General features: G+C 38.5%; 1 long non-coding RNA gene across 4 annotated transcripts in view; it reads right to left on the reverse strand.

The window, feature by feature from the left end:
• Positions 1 to 530: 530 nt before the first annotated feature.
• Positions 531 to 17,539, reverse strand: part of LOC128850415 (uncharacterized) — a 51,705-nt gene continuing 34,696 nt past the window's right edge. For all 4 annotated transcript variants that reach the window (XR_008447835.1, XR_008447833.1, XR_008447836.1 and 1 more), the window contains 2 exons: positions 2,964 to 3,067; positions 531 to 1,954 (listed from right to left, as the gene is read on the reverse strand). This is a non-coding gene — a long non-coding RNA (uncharacterized LOC128850415). The remainder of the gene's footprint in view (positions 1,955 to 2,963; positions 3,068 to 17,539) is intronic.

The following is a 17,539-nucleotide window of genomic DNA, read 5'->3' on the forward strand; positions in this document are numbered from 1 at the left end:
ATTGCATCAAAACCAGGATTGAGTTCAATGCTTTTCTGACCTATCCTAGGTTGCAAGTAAGAAGCCTATTTACAGAAAACACAGAGAGAAAAGTGCTATGGGAGATGTTATAACAGTGACCACAACAAATATCGGATGAAAGTAGCTTCTCACTGGAGAGAAATCACTCCTCTTACACTCTTTAGCAGGAGAAATACCCATCAAACAGCAAATACAATTGACTGGCAATTATATTTGATGCAAGTCCAAATGCCACAGTCTACCCTATTCTCAGACTCTCAGAAGGAAGGCACACCAGTGAAAGGCAAAGATTAGAGGCTCAGGAAACAAACTTTTTTATTTTGTTGTTGCTGCTACAGGAGAAATAAGTCATAGCATTATTGAATAGAACAGTTAAAGGCATTAAGCATATTTTTTTCTGGTTTTATCAACCCTTCCCAAGCCCCCTACCCCCTTTACCTTTCTTGAAATTCTATTACCTCTCTAGAGGTTGCCTCTACAGGAACAGAAGATGTACAATGGAAGTGAGATCAGCTGGTGGCAATAACAATCACTAAGGATAACTTTGGTTATTTCAAAAGATAATTATCTGGTTACTTTTCAGCCATTGTGACTGTCACATAAGAAAGGACAGAATGAGGCTATTCTATTTCGCTTTATTTAAAATCACTGGAGGTGTTACATATAGTACAGATCTCCAAAACCAGAAACACCAATGCAAAACATTTGACTTAATCTGTAAGCAAGGTAAAACATTAAACACTGGAAATAATATAACTACAAACAATGCTGGACAAAACTATTCTTCATGAATCGCCACAGATGATGGTACATGGATAAACAAGAGAGACAGCAATGAGATTCAAATGAGACATAGCAAAGAGGTCAACAGAGAACTAGTATGACAAATAAAAGACTTGAAGGTAATACAACTCAAGTGACAAGATTACCACAGGTTATTCGATATTACACATCTACTAGATTTTCATATTTTGTTAAATCTTTTTATTGTTTCTCTATTTGGAGTGATTTATCATAGTGATTAAAGTAAACACTGGAGGAATGATTCATTATTTGAAGCTACTCTATGACTTACTGTCATAGTGGCAAAAGAACTAACTGTGTTGCCCACCCGTTGCATGCGTTAGTTTTACAGAGAAACCCAGGCTAAAGTAAACCAAGTGACTTGCCCATACTCCACTGGGCAAAAAATTCAGGAACTTTGCTCTGCACAGGGCTGTAATCCCTGCCAACGATGGCAAAACTGAATTTACACCTTCTGAAAGAGCCATCAGGGATGGAGATTGTTTCAGTTCTTTTTTATTTACCTTCCTAAACTGCTTTCACACTACTCTTTTTATCAGGAAAGCAGCTACATGTCATATTTGCACTTCATATGGAGCTGTGGGGAGGACAAAGGCTGTATACATTTCTCTGGGTCGCTGAAAACAGTGGAAGTGGAACAGAAAGCACAGAGGCAGAAAGTAAGAATGGCAGGGTTTACACATGAATATAACAGTGGAAAATTCTGTGCTTCTTTATGGTGTAAATTTGCCTCCTGTTTCCCACAATCAGCATAGACGTTCTACAAAGAGACAGGCAAACAGACAGGCCACTTTAGTTCCAGTAAATGGCATTATTAACATAACACAATGTTAAACTATTTATGCAATCCAGTTGTTGATTATTTGTCTTGATGGTATTTGCTGAAACAGGCACTGGGAGTTTTCCTGCAACCTTGGCAAAACTCACTGTGCAATTAGCATTACTTGCTTTTACTGCCAGTTTTTAAACATTCTGATCTAAAATACATCTCAGACCGCTCCAACACTTTTCTTTCAGCTGCTCAGGGCATGTGCCAGTAGGATTCACTTCTAATGACTTGGGAGTACAGATCCTGTTAACAGTGAGAGCTGAAATGCCATACCTTCTCATATTTCACTCTTCCCTGCATCTGCAAAGAAAAACTCATATTTAGCTCTTGTTTTTAACTACCTGCAGGAGGAGAACATCAATCAAGTCTGAACTCTTCTATATTCTTAAGAAGTGTGAAGTAGTGCGACAAGTCTCTAAAGAATCTGCCTTCCTGCAATGTGCTGGTCACCCAGGTGCTAGTCACTAGCTTTTCATTGACAATGTCATTAAAAAGATTGCATTCAAATTTCATCATTGTTCTGGATATCCTGAGGCCAGACTTTAGAGCAACTCATGGAACGCAGTGTGTGCAACAGTGATATTATTGCATACATATAAATCGGCAATATTCATACTAATTTTATTAAGCTAATCTGCTGCCATTGTCACAGTTACACCGAAAATGCTATGATCCAGTTTGTCTCTCCTACAAAGGATAAAATAGGACGGTGATGCAAAGAATCATCAGTTTCCATAGTATTTATTTCATTTACCAAAAGCATTTCAATGCAGAGATCCACAGAATATCGTTCTTTCCTGTTCAATATTTCCACTGGAACACTGGCCTAAATTTGTGGTGAGCTGTTTGCAGAAGTATATTAGATGGTTTTCAATTAAAAATTTGAAAAATGTAGATTGGGATCCAGAAAAACACTGAGGTCTGGCAGCAGCCCAGTGGTTTAAAACGCTTTGAAACAGCTGTTCTAGAGGCACAAAGACAGTCTACTGTCTCAAGTCTGAACAAAGCTGCTAGCATATTGTGTTTCACTCTCAGGAAAAGATAGAACTGCCACTAACAAAGATATGTAGAAATAGACAAGAATCTGTATGAAAATCTTCTAGCAACTTCCATTGTAACTATTTGTTCGTAGTGTGGTTCTTGAAATCAAGCTGTCAGTCTTCTTCTAAGAGCAGTTTTTTATGCTCCCAGGCCCTCAGTCGATCACTTAGTGGACTATGTGAGAAATTGGCAGAAATTCTGATATTACCGAACCCAAGCACCCTGCACGAAAAAAAACTGGGGTTGCAGGTGCTACTTTTCTGATTACCTCTGCAGGTTCCTGGAGACACCAGGAAAGCTAGAAAAGCAAATCCACAAGGAATCCCGATATGGGTCTTCTAGAGATGAAAAGGTTTTCTTTAAGAACATCCTCTGCAAGGAAAAGATTCACATATCTGGGTTTTCACCGAACTAACTCAGAATAACAATTAAAAGAAGATATAAACAAGTTCAGAAAAATACAAATATTTACTCATTTACTCATTCCTTGAAAGGTTCCATCACATGTTAAGAGCTATCTCTCTACCTGCAAAGCACATAATTCATTAAACACAGTTTTACTGCATTTTACTCAGTGCTTCAGCTGGGAAATTGTAAACCTTGTGCCACCTGTCTGCCATTTCCCATTACCCGACACATCGCAAGGCAGCATATGACTTGTAATTGCCTCTGTCTGGAAACAGGAGATTGCTGTCTCTGGCTAAGCTACCACAACTTGCTTCTGCACTGGAGCCAAGTACAGGTGCTAGGATGAGGATAAAAGCTCCCCAGACGATGACTGGCTGTTTTCCAGACATTTTGTACCGCTTGACTGGCAGAACACAATAGAAGACCTGGCTTTACATAAAGGAGGTCATATAGAAACAGAAAAACTTTATCTGAGAACAATGTGGCTCTATTGAAATTCTGTGAATAACGTAGTCTTTGGATTACATTAACTGTTTGACTCTGGACAGAAATTTATGGAGAAGGATTGTTTTTTCATTTGTTAATGTCAATAAGTTTGACTTTATTTTCTTACCTCTTTAACAGCAAGAGCAGAAAGAGATGTACACCTTTTTTTATGGCAGTGAACTTGTGTCTCTGAAGCAAAAAGCAAAAGCCTGCTTTTTGTGTATTGAATGAAGGAAACCAAAACTTAAGCAATTATTCCTTCTTTACTCCAGGATGAGTAGAAAATAAACCCCAATTTCAGTTTCAGGAGGAAAAAATATGTCTTGAATAAAGAAATAAAAACACTGACATCTAGAATAATCATATATGAAGGAAGATAAAGCAAACCAGATTTTTTTCTCTTCCGATTTTAGCACCTATAAAAGTGATATCCAGTCACTGAATGCTGACAAAAGTGTCTGTTTAATGAAAGACTGAGAGTAAAACAGCTGTTTAGCTTTGAAGAGTTCCCTTTGCATTTTCTCAGCAAATGTTATTGCAAATTTTCAGCCCAAGCATTAGCTCAAAAACAAAGAAAAAAAAGGTAAAAAAACCCCAACAGGCAGAATTACTGGATTGCTCTTCAGAAGAATGCAGAACGCTTAAAATAAAACCAGAAGATAAATGGTTTGCTGATTAGGTGAGACTGGAGGAGGAAGAAGATGCATCTATTTCCCCCCAGGTTTGCCAGTGCAGTTCCAAGAGGTGGGAACTGTCCTTCCTGCACAGGACTGCAGCTAAGCCAAACATAAGATAAGGTTGATTGCCTCACAGCCATTTTGCAGATAGGCACAGGCTCAGTTTCTTCCAAGACAAGCAATGTGCAAATACATGGGTGAAGACACGAGAATAAACTTAAACTGTGTGTTTAAATTATTATTTTTCCAGAAAAAAAAATCTAAAATTTTAATCTCCTCAGATTTTTGAATCCTCTAATGGACTGTGGGTTTTTTTTTTTCAAATAAAGTGGTGGATTAGGCTACTTAAAATATGTTTACATGCATCTCTACAAAGAGTTCTTTACTTCCCATAATAGAAAATGAAAAAAAAAGACTGCGCAACTAAAAACCAAGAAAACAAGCTCTTCCTGCATTCATCTTATCTGGGTCTGGACACCAGAGCATCAGTTGTTTCTGCTTTTGCTGTCTTTCTTCTGCTTGGTTTTAAAGTGATTAAGGACATTAGTGCTAATTTTATAGGGCACTTGCTTGTATATCTGGTCGATATCCTGGAGCAAGATCTGAATACAGGTTGTGCCTTAAAATGTTCATTTGTACTAGGAGTATTCCCGCCTCATACGTTGAAGGAGAGACGAAGAGTTAGAAAGCACCAGCTCTGCTTTCTTACATACCTGTAAAATACACGCATTAATGCTGAAGTAACTGAAGTTAAACCTGAAATTTGTACTCATTTTTTAAACAGTTTCTGAAGTTAAGTTATGAGGTTGTACAGCGAAACCTCAAAACTATACTTGGACACATCTGGTGTGCACAGATGTGGGCATTTTCCATCTACTGTACATTGACTGAGAATAAAACAGCAACTGAGTTGAAAAACGGCATTCTTAATTAATTATACATCATAGTCTTCTTCCAAGATCTTTAAGCACATTTCTGTGTATTTCAGACATTGGATCCAGACATGTTAAAAAACCAAGCTGTTGCTCTGTGTGTTGTTCTTTGCCCCTCACTTACTATTATTATGAAAAGGTGGATTTTAAAAAAAGGACCTATACTGTTCCATAGAATGAATAAAAGTTCATCCCTTCCTCATTCTTCTACCGTTATAACATAGTCACGTAGCAAGCATGCAGTGCACATTTGGAGACAGTTTTGAAGATTGCCAGTGAATGCCTGATTTCTGTTTATGTACCTGCAAACCTCATCCCATTCTCCTCCAAGCTGCAGAAAAAAAAAAAAAAAAAAAAAAAAAAAAAAAAGATGTTTTAGGAATATGTGAGATAGATAGCCTAGTTTGCTACAGGATAGTTTAACTTAAGGTTCAAGTGGTTTTAGCCATACATGTCAATATTATACACCAATTCGTGTCACTGGGCTTGCTTTAAATAGGTGGAAATACTACAACTGGAAGAATCAGTGCATACCACTGATCCCACAAAGAGAAGTCTTCATTCTTAATCACAAGGTGTTCTTAGGCACAGGAAATATGTTGCTGTGGTCCTGAACGAGCAGCATCTGAAGCTGGTATGAGCTTGAAGAGAAGACCCATGCCTAGCACAGTAATATATCAGCAAGAGTGCTTTGGCAACTGGTATCCCGTGTACTAGAGTAGGATATTTTTATGCTATTCCAACAAATACAATCCTGTCAGGTCTTTAAAGCATCTGCGGAGTGTCCCAACATGTGTGGTATGGATATGGCCAGAATTGTTTGTGAATGTGTAATGATATGAGCTTGCGTGTATGTAAATGTGCATTCACATAAGCTTCACTGGGATACTTCTTATCCGTAATATAGAATACACCCTTTCAACACAAATTCCTAAAATGGACTGTGAACCCCCCAAGGAAATTATTATGGAAAACATTCACAGGTAATAGTTTGCACTCTTTTAAAACAAACACCAAGAGCTTCACATATTTGACAAGTTCTACTACTGCTGTCATTTTGACACATTAGCTTTCTTTCTGTTCTATTTCTAACATGTGCAGTGCACACTGGAGACTAGAAAAACAACGCAAATGCAACCAAATCCCCAAGTAATATGTCTCAGTGATTTACTTTTCCATCAGGGTGTATCTCAGCACCTTTCTCATCTACAGCATATTTTGAGGCCAGTTTATCTGTCAGTTGGTCCTGATTCAGGACTTCTCTATGGCAGTTCTTCCTGCAAAGAGAGTAATACATAAATATCCCCAAATTGCAAAACCATAGAGGACACCAGGTATGTCTTTCCAAAGAAATTCTGGGAACATCTTTTTTCACTGCTTTAAAAGCCACAGGAAGCCAATCATGTCTATGTAGCTCAGCCTCTAAGTAAAAGCCATAATGAGCTCTCATCACTGTGAGGTTGTACTGCACTGCACCTCAAAGATGCCAGGAGAGCCATGATCAAAAATGAGAGCATTTAAAGCTCTAAGCAGATTTGGGATGTGTTCATCCACTGAAACCATAAATTTATGCAAAATTCTGCCTGTGTGCAGCATTCTGCTCTCACCTGACTTGGGTGACGTTTATGACACACTGGAGTACTTCCTCAATACCTGAGAGAGGCAGAGGTGGAGGCAGTGGAAGTAGGGAGCAGGGATGGGCCTGTTCACTGTGACATCCTGTCCCCTTCTCCCTCACATCACAGAAATATAATACATGTGTGATAGCTCATCTTGTTCATCCGCTGTAAGTTGCTTGATAAACATACTTAGGGCAGAAATCCTTCTGCAAATTAACACGTTACTCAGCAGACCTGAGAAGAAGCAAAAACAATGCCTTGGCCCAGTTAGTCTTGACAATGAGTCTTTTGCTTTTGGAGACTCTCAGTGATGGTGCTAGCAAGTAATCAGGTAATAGAAGCTGCGGTGTCTCTCAGGCTGCTGTTCCCAGTGGTTTTGAATTGTAGGTGAAGGTGAGAGGGGAAGAGACATGGGAAAGAAATAAAGCTACACAGATTGAGCAATAAAACATGAATCACAGCTGGAAATACTGTGTTGTCCTAAGGAAAAAAATAAAAGAAAAAACAAAGAAATAAGTTTCAGGGAATCATAGGATCATAAATGTTGGAAAGGACCTCTAGGATCATCAAGCCTATCCATCAACACTATTCCAATGTGCCTGCAGGACATGCCCTGAAGTGCCACATCTACATTTTTTTAACACCTCCAGGAATGATGACTCCACCACTTCCTTGGGCAGCTTTTTCCAGTGCTTCATGTTCAGCTGGCTGTTGACCAGCATCCCCAGGTCCTTTTCCACCAGTCAGCTTCCCAGCCACACTTCCCCAAATCTGTAGTGTTGAATGGTGTTGTTGTGACTGAAGTGCAAACCACAGCACTTCGCCTTTTTGAATTTCGTACAATCAGCCTCAGCCCATCGATCCACCCTGTCCAGATCCTTTGCAGAACCTTCCTGCCCACAAATAGATGGACATTTTGTCCCAATTTGGTGTCATCTGCACGCTCACTCAGGGTGCACCCAATCCCCTCATCTAGATCATTGATAAAGATATTAAACCACACTGGCCTCTGGAAGTATGTTTCAGATTAGTATAAGGTGTTAGAATGCAGGATATCAACCTATATGCGAGGAATACAGGATGCAACAGAGGAGAAATGTAACTCTTAGAGGCATAGTAGCTGAAGGGACACAAACATTTTTCTATGTACTTCAGACTTGAATTTGCAGAAATTATTTACAAATGCCATCCCCCTATCAAAGACCCAGGCCCATGCCATTGTGTGGGTAGGCTGCGTTTACTAATGGTGTATGTCTGAAGTCAATAGGCGTGCTCACATGATGCTTCATAAGGGAGGCAAGATTTATAGGGACATATACTGTTTTTCCTTACTAGCTGATGAATCTGGCATTCCAAGATTTTTCATGCACATCCCCTTTTTATATCTGTCCAAGCAAATAAGCATTTGTGAGACAAGATTCTAAAAATATGCCCTATAACTTCAACAGCTTAAAAGGCATTGACAACAATTGCATTAAGAATTTGCAGTGTCCTATTGGAACTTTACGAATGACGTGTAAAAAATTAACTAAGGAACATTTTACCTAAAGAAAAACAGGATAAAGAGTGACAAATGTGTAGTGTCAGTATGTAATTTAACTATAACGGTATATTAAGATATGTGGGAAATGCATAGAAAGAACACTGGGATGGAGAAGATTGTTATCTGAATGGGAAAATTGCTGATGATATTCCCGAAGAGACAGACTTTCAGGCCACTGAAATGTTGACATTTCATTCTGGTTTACCTTTGTGAATACTGCTAAACTGAAGGCTTCCAAAGTTAAAATTGTTCTATGGAGCAACTTTATGGCAGATTAGGTCAGAGTTTTCCTTTCTAAATCACTTCTGAAATTGAAGAAACATAGATCACTTCTATATCTGCATCTATAGAGAGTAGGCATTTGGTGTTCTTCTTTGATGAGCAAGTTTCTTGAAGAAATACAGCAAAAAGTCTTTGGAATCCAAATATGGCATATGAAAACAGAATGCAAATTTTATTCTTTCTCTTGAGGAGTATAAGGTTACACTGATGCAATTTTGAGATGCCTTGTCTTGCTTCATCTGAGTACACCATGAATAAAGAAATCATATTTACATGCCAGAAATACTAGATTTTTTTTATTATTTTTTTTGGGCAACCTCACAAAATAAGTTTTGGGTATTTTTTAAAAGAATCTAATTGAATTAACTTTAGGTCAGCATCCCACATAACAATACTGAAATAGACTGATATGATTGCAAGAAACCTCCAGATGAATAGAAGAGTGATAAAGGATCTACAAGATTTGGTGAGGGAAGAGAAATTTTCTGTATGGAGCCCTACTAATACAAACCTTTCTATTTATTAACTGCAGGTTCTAATTCTATTACATGATTTCATAGGTGTTTGAATTGCAACATAAAAATATTCAGCTTGGTGGTAGTGTCCAGATAAAACAAGCTTGACAGACAAAAACATCACTCAAATATAATTACTTATTTTGGAGTGCAAATGACAGCAACATTTCAGTATGTACATGCTGTACTTCACATACACTGTTGTGTGTTTATGCTGTACTAAAACCTAACATTCTTCTTGTTAATGTTCCAGAAACATGCCTTTAAAGTGTGCTTTCTCTACCCCACAGCTGCTAGTGGAAATAAGCTCTTCAGAAGGGTCTAAACCTGGAAGATTTTCAGCACCCTTAGGAGAGTTTTATTTTACAAAATGAAAAAGCACACATCATCCCGTCAAACAATATTCTTTTTTATTTATCTTTATCCATAGGCAGACTGGCACAGTGTCCAACTCATACACCTGTCTAGCTTTCTTCCAGAGGCACTGGTGTCAGCTGCTTAAAAACTGCAATACAAAATTAATAGCTTACTGGGACTGCTAACTTAGACAAAGTCCTGACGAGACAGGCAGACAAGAAAAGACACAAGTGCCATAAAACATCACAGAAACACACAGAGGCATATAATTTAATTATTATATGATCTGATCTTTGATGTGGAGACTGTATGTTTTACCCTATGTTTTCAATGGAAAAAAAATGTACATTTTGTTATTACTTGCATAAACCAATCTTCTTCTGGTGTCAGATGATAACAGCACTTGAGGTTATTATGTATCGTTATTGGTTTATAACCTCTCGTGCTTGGTGTTTGCAATCCTTGACTTGCCAGGTTTGCAACATGTTCCGCAATATAGTGTTAAGTATTTAATCAAAATCAACTTGGTTGGCGGGCTGTATATGTAAGTTACTCTCTTTTGCTTGAGCTAGTCTTTGCAGTGGGAGGCAGTTTCCACCCTGGAATGACAGGCTTGTGTTCAAAAGAGTGTGCAGCCATTTAGACTCTGCCCCAGTTACTTTACCCACTGAAGAATTACTGCTCAGCCGACAGTCTGCTGAGTTACGTTTCAAGTGACTTATGCTTTAAAAAGTACACCCAGCAATCCCAGTCAGGACAGGCAGAATATTCCAGTTCAGTATTTTCTTAAAGAAACCTCTAAAATGCTGTTAGATGCAGAGTGATACAACATTATCGACAAGTCTCCTACTTGCAGTTTGTGGTTACCTGTTGCACCTATGACACTTGCTCACTACACCACACAAAACAAATACAGGCAAGGTAATTAACACCGACTAACTCAATCACTATGGTTTAATCAGTAATGAGAATAAACCTCACTAACATCTGTGCTGAAGCCTTAATGATCTAAAAAGACTTGCAAAACAGGTTTGTAGGTGAGATTTTTGTCAGGCTAACTTGAGTATCAATGAAAAAAGTCCTTCTCCAGCTTGTAGGTCTCAAACTTTCTTTCAGACTGTGGCCCTAAAGTTGCCTATTCTTTTGTCTGCTAACTATGCATGTTATTCATCCTAATTAAACATATACCCGCCATTTGCAATGTTTGTCTTATACAAAAATTTCTGTGTAATACTCTTTCTTACGAAACTCCCTTGATTCTTCTGAGCACTTGAACACCACAAATATCACTGAGGTACCTTCTGAATTTTTGCTAAAATAAAGTAGTCTGTCATAGTGAGGCATAGTTTACAGACAAAAAGTAGCGTCTTTCAATGGACTGAGTTACATAGCTGAGGAAGAATACAAACTATTTCTCAGGGTGTCTATCTTGGTAAATCAGATACATGATACTCCCACTTAGGAAAATTATTTTGAATGCAGAGTCATAACCAGTGTCACTTTTATTCAGCTATCAACTCCCCCCAGTAGTGCTTGGACTGACTACATCAACATGTATTTGTTGCCTTTGTACTTCCTTTCAAAAGGAATTTTGTTGGAGATCCTCATTTCTGTACTATTGTACTGGCACCTGATTTATTTTATGGATTTTATTTCTATGCACCTTCAAACTCTTTCCTGAGCATCTTACAAGCATTTGTCTTACAGCACTTCAATGCATCAGGAAAGTAGTTTTAGTATTCCTCTATCACAGAAGTTAAGACAGACAGTTTGAGTAATAAGCCCCTAGTCGCAACAAAAACCCATAACAGAGCTGAAATAAAAACCCTGTATTCTCCAGGCTGGCTCTCCAAGTCCCTAGAGATGTGTCATTAAGGCTACTTTGAAATTAAACATACAATTGCAAGAAAAGAAACACACAAATTCGCCTTAATCTGATTAAGAGGTCTGGGAAGACCAGTGTAAACTTTAGCAAAGGTAATGCAAGTCGGCTATGGCTATTCATACTGTTACTTCGTACTGATGTCTCTTGTGCTGTAACAGTCCATGCTGCTTATAGAAAAACAAGCAAAACTAAGCCTATAAGGGCTGACTGCAGTTAAACATAGCAGCAGTCTGTTTCTACATGTTTAGCGTGGACCTTGCAAACACAGCTTGAGCTGAGCTCTGCCCCAACACTAATACTTATTTTCCATCCATCTCTCACAGGAAGAATGAATCCATAAAGCAGTTTTTTTCAAGCACTGTCATTTTTTAAAACATGCTGTTCCTGTCACATTCTAATCAGCTTTACAGAAACTAACTAGTTTATTACGAGTGAGCTATGAATAGCTGTTTTTTAGTATCAAATGGACTACATGGCAAATCCACGCAGTGAACAACTATGTGTTATATGGGCTGAGAATGCTTTGCAATTTCTTCAGCTAGCGTTGCATGTACATAGGAAATGTAAAGGACACAACTGCTTGAAACGACCATCAGTCAGGAAATTCCTTTATGGAGAAAGCTCTGGACAGGAAAGACAGTCACACTCAGTAACTGTTAACAGGAGAGAGTCAGATTAACCAGACTGAATCCACTGAGTTTGCTCACCTCTCTGCCAGTGTTCATTTCCATTTACATCAAGCATTTTCTCAGCAAGGTTTCTTTGGACCTGCAGCTGAGTGCTGGAGCCAGGAACACATTTCAGGAAAAGGCTTTAGGCTTCTTTCTGTCAGCACTGAAAGCGCCACTGACAACGTAATTCAGGTTTCACAGCATGTCTTTCCATTGCCTTGCACTTCACTCTTCATCAGGAAGCATAACCCAAGAAAGGGGATGGGTGTTGGAGATAATTTCTCTGTGAATATTCTTCCATCTACAATATTAAGCCCTTTAATGGACAGCTACTCAGAGCTGGATGGCTTTGCCTTAGAACTAACAGCAGGCATGCCAAAGAATTTCTTAGCTATTCAAGTGATTTAAAGTCTTTACTCCGGAGATCCCTTTTGCAGGTCCTAATTGGAATACAAATGTTGATCCTTAAGCATTCCTAGTACATAGAGACAAGGAAGAAACTAAGAAAGAAAGGGAGAAGGATTGATGAGGTGGCAGAAGGAGGCTGGGATCAATGATCAACAGTCAAAACTCTTCTTTTTATCTCCGTGGTCTCTTCCACATTTTTATCTATTCTGACAGCGTAAAGAATGGGACTCCCATTAGTATGAAGAGTTTAAATGAAAATAAGTACTGCTAAGGTGAGTGGCACTTAGGTATAAGTGATTTGAGTACAGAGGAAAAATATCCTAAAATGTAGTTTTGACTGGATTTCATAGCTTTCAGCCAATGGCACTGTAAATCTGTACCTGCAAATTCCTTCACGTGGCGCTCTCATGCCTAGTAGCCTAGGCAGGTCCGGAAAACAAGTTACCACCATTCAGAACTGCAGCTAATGACTCATATAAGAAAAGATTCTATAAAGGGAGAAAGCCAGAGGCTGCCACTGAATGGTTACTATCATTTTCTTACAGACAAGAATTACAGTCAGAAGACGTAAAGTATAAGTCATGACACTTCTGGGAAATGAAAGGGGAAAGAACAGGGTGAAAACTCATTGTTTCTTACCAGAATACTTTGCTCTAGGTTGCTCTTAATATTATTCCCTCTCAAATGTAGGCTTATAGATACATTAACAACAAAACTGTAATTCATTGAAGTTTACCAATGGCTAGGAACCATTTTAAGTGTAATTTGGAAATATGTTTATGGCCTTATAGTACGCGTTCAAATTATTATTAACACCCTACTTTCAGAGACTTGTGAAGAAAGAACAGTAATCTGCAAAAATGATGCTTCTGATTGTTCCTTTAGCAATTATTCATTTAGAAGTGTCTTGCTGTGCACTAGGGCATCAAATAAATGGGTTCTCACTAATTTGGACTCTAATGAGAGCTGAATATCGAGTAGCTTACATATCAGTATCTCTGCTTTGATTTGGAAGGGTTTTGTTCACACATGGTAATGAGTGGTTGTATTCCTTAAGGAGAGTGGTGCTATTCAAATACTTGCTGTGATGCAGAATTAATTTCCTTTGTTTCTCAGTTACCTGTTAACCCTGCTACAGTGACTCTCCAGTCTGATTTTCTTGATAATGAGGCAAACACATTCAATTACCCCTCTGGCTGATGTGGTGGTATGATGCAAAATAAAACTTCAGCTTTATTAAACTGTTAGGGTAACATAAAAGCAACTCCCATGGTGGATTGGCTCCTCTATCTGTTTGTATAAGTGGCATTGACAAGACTCATGGTGATGGACATCAGGTTTGGCATAGCAATTCCCCATTACACCACAGAGTATTTTTACAGTGTGGTTTTGTTCCATTCAACAGCTGGTGGAGAGGACACAAGACTGCATTTCAGTGGCTGTTGGCGTCCTGCAGACACTGCCAGCAGACACACTGAGGGTGCACACTGAGTGCTTACAAGGCTTGTGCTTGTGCTCAGAAATCTGAGATCTTTAAGCAAGAGCATCATCTACGTGGCTCCCTTTGGTTAAGGAGGACCTGTGCCATGTCTTCTAGATTTTCGACAGGAGTTTTCTCTGAACCTCTTGAGATCAAAATCTTTTGATGGAATGGGGAAGGCACAATTTCTGCCTGGAAGTAGCAACCTGGCCATCAGCCCTTCTTTTCACCCCTACATCCTCCATAGAGGGCAAGAGCAAAAGCAGAGGAGGAGGCTGCATAAGCCTCAAAGATGCATGCAGCTGAGGTGGGCTGGTAGTGACACCTAGCATTGAGCATGGTGTTCAGCACTGCCTGCTTCTCCATTATTTTCTCACACAATCACTTTTCTGTCTATCTCAACCCAACTCTAGGTCTGATATGTCCTTCATGAGACAAAGCAGGTCTTTCCCTCTCATCTCCAAGATTTGCCACTAAAATCATCTGCTCACATGGCCTGTAAGTCAGCTGAAACTCCTAAATGTGTTGTTCCTTCCTGTTATTGCTAGCATTTGTCTTCCCTGCCTCTGTCTTCATATCCCTCCTTTGAATGCAAGTTCCTTGGGGCACTTACAGCCTGCTCACCCTGCTTGAAATGCATTGCTCACTACACAGTATCATGAACAGCCTACACAAGAAGACTGAGGGAGAGCATGGCCTTGCTATCTTATTTGTCTATATTTATTTTTATTCTGTTTGTATTTATTTATTATTCATTTCCACTGAATTTTTTCAGCTGCCAGCTGGCCTCTAGATCGAGAGCTTTGGGGAGTTTCCAGGCTCAATTCTCCAAGTGCACTATGTGTCAGGAATTTGTTGAACAAAGTTTCTTCCAGTGCATAGGCCACACATAGACCGGGTGAGGTACGTGGGGAACAAACCTCTCTCTTCCAATACCCCTGGTAACAGATCTGAGTTTGTTCTAAACAGTAGCCCATCTTTGTGTTACTACTTTTAAGGTCCCTCCTTTCGTATGGAATAGTGAATGCAGTGGTGGCAGGCTGCCTCACTGACAAATAAGAATCATCTTGCTGTTACTACAAAAAAATATTTAATTACATTATTTTAATATGTTATTAGTAAAAGGCCTCAGCAGAAAAGCCTGACACTTCCTAAAGCTCCACTCCAACAGCAAAGCTGCTCTTCTAAGCCTACATTACAGAGAACTGGAATTTTACATGTCTAGACTACGCTGTGCAAGAATTTCACAAGTGGAGAATGCCGTAATTCAAATAATTGAGTCACCATCCCTGGAGGTATTTAAAAAGTGGGTAGATGAGGTGCTTCGTGACATGATTTAGTAGTGGACAGGTATGGTTGGATTCGATGATCTCAAAGATCTTTTCCAATCTAATGATTCTAAGATTCTATCGTTCTATGAAATGTCTTCCCAAGACAAATCTCTGTATGTGTCCCCTTTTATTTTTTTATGTTCAGAACAGAGACAAGAATAAATTTCAGTGATGTTATTTCAGTAGCTGCCTTTGGAAAAATAAAATGAAACATAGAGTTCTGAAAATACATTCCAATACAGATGGTTAAGGTGAAAAAATTCTACTTCTGTTTTTTCCCAAGAAACTTCTGAGAAAAAAAAACCTACTACTTAAATAAGGTTTTTCAGCTTCTAGCTTCTCCTGTATTTCAAAGTCCTTTTCAGCTACATAAACAGGCTGTAAGAAAAAGGAGTTATTTCACTTGAACTAATTCTGCATCCTGATGTAGACATCCACCTGTACCACTTCAAGTAAAGACTATGTAGAGAATGTCTGTCTACCTTCCAAAGTTTCTTAACCTAAAACTCTAAGTGCTTTATCTCTTACAGCACTCTAATAAAAAATCAGAAGGAAAAGGCGCTGTCTATCTCACAACACATTCTTTTCTTCAAATTCCAAACATAAACCATATGTGTTTTCTATTGATTCTTTTTCCTTTACATTTTTACAGATGTTGCATCTCTAGAAATACGCCTCTCAAAATAGTCCTGCTGTTTTGATATTTTTTTTTCAGAAATGTGTTTTTAATTTTTATCTCATTTTTTCCTGGAGTTTAAAGGGAGGCATTAAAGATGACCTAACATAATGACTGTGCGTTTTGTAAACATACACAGAGAGGGGAAGAAGTATTGGCAACTAATATTACAGACTGGAACACAAATAAAAGTAATTTTAAAGCTAGTATAAAAAATATAGTTACAGATTCAAAGAAAAAGAATCAAGTTTAAAACCAAATTCTGTTCAAACACTGTTAAAATTGTATGAGCTTTATTATAACAGTATCCTCAGACTGACATGCACCACAGGCACAGCAGAAGTGTGTATTTTAACATTTTTAAACATGTTAAACAATCTGACTCCAAAAATAAGGAGAAAGCTGAAGAAAATAGGATTACTGACAAAGGTGTGGAAATGGTCATGCTATTAGAATCTGGACTACAGTAAAACAGAGGAACTGTTCCAGGGAGGAAAGCTCCCACTCCAGATTACCAGGACAGACTGAGTGAGGTAAAAATCCATATTAAGAATGGTTCAGAGGACGATAATTTTGTTCTGTGTAAGCCACCAAATCTCAAAAGCTATTTTTCTTAAATGGCACAGAAGTAAAAACTTTCAAAAGCTTTTTCAAAATACAGTGGTAAAGAAAGCTCTATTTTCAGGTGGAAAATACCAAGAGATTGATTCATGTCCCTCTGAACTTATTTTAGATTCAATGAAAACGAAGTAGCCTTTCCAAGACCACTCAGGAGGGAACAAACAAGCAGAAGATTGCTTTTTGTATGCAGGAAAACCTGATTCTATTTTCTTTAATTTCCATGAAAGACACTTTATTTATGTGTTTTATCTCCTGTCAGCTCTGTGGAAGACCAGATCTAGAAAAGAAATCCAGGCCAGAAGGCAGAACATAATTTTGATCACACAAATCTTATTAAAAGCAGAAGAACTAAAAGACTCTAGAAGAACTGCAAAAGTCAAAGCAAAAGAAAAAAATATTTTGCCAAGTCTTGGCAATGAATAATTCAAGATTCTTTGTTCAAGATCAGCAGACAGTCAAGATTTTAAAACTAGGCAAACCAATGGGATTTAATCTCTATTGGAGATGAGAACGAGACATACAGAAAGATGAGTAACCACATTTGAGCCAGGTTGGTGTGAACTTCTTTCATGAGAAAGTGGCACAAAACAGTAGAGGGGCCATGTGATCACGTTAGATTTTGAATTGAAAGAACAGAACAGAAAGACTGCTGTTCTTTACTAGTCTTTACTGGTTCAGGAATCTGAAAACCCAGGGATGCACTGAGCATTAGACAGGGATTTCAGAGTTTGGATTCCCTCAGTCTCAACTCAAGGTTTCAAAGGCATCAGAGGCTCTGCAGCCCTGGCGAACCAGGGACAGTTGGAGACTTCATTTTTTAGTCTTGCTTGCCTTCCCTGACCCAGCAGCACCTGTTGCTTGCTTACATGGCTTCATGCTTACCCCTGTGAAATAGTATATCACAGAATTTCCTAGATTAGAAAGAAATGTCTGAGTTGAAGCTATTGAATAGA

Source organism: Cuculus canorus, chromosome Z (assembly GCF_017976375.1).
Source record: "Cuculus canorus isolate bCucCan1 chromosome Z, bCucCan1.pri, whole genome shotgun sequence".
Taxonomy (NCBI): Eukaryota; Metazoa; Chordata; class Aves; order Cuculiformes; family Cuculidae; genus Cuculus; species Cuculus canorus.